Raw genomic sequence first — 373 nt, forward strand, 5'->3', positions numbered from 1 at the left:
AACTGCCCCTCACCTCCTCCAGACAGCCCTCCCTGACTGCCTCAGCCCTGTCAATGGCACACAGGTCACCATTTAGTTGCTCCTAATGAACTCTGTCACCTTTGTTCACATCCCATATCACGTGATCTAGGGCAGGGCCCACAGGAGATGCTGATGGGTAGAGAGGAACTCCCGGGGCCTGACTCCACGCATTCTCCCTTTTAATGTCCACTCCTGTCCCCTTCTGAGTTGTTCAGGAACTGGCTCAGGCCTGGCCTGTTTGGAGAGCAGTTAACTTGCCTCTCTGGGCTCCCATTCAGCTCCTATCTCTGTCCCTGCCCAGGTGGAAGAGGGTGGGCCGAGGCCTCAGCAGCTCACAGATCCACCAGGCAGG

This window comes from Sus scrofa, chromosome 14 (assembly GCF_000003025.6).
Source record: "Sus scrofa isolate TJ Tabasco breed Duroc chromosome 14, Sscrofa11.1, whole genome shotgun sequence".
NCBI lineage: Eukaryota > Metazoa > Chordata > Mammalia > Artiodactyla > Suidae > Sus > Sus scrofa.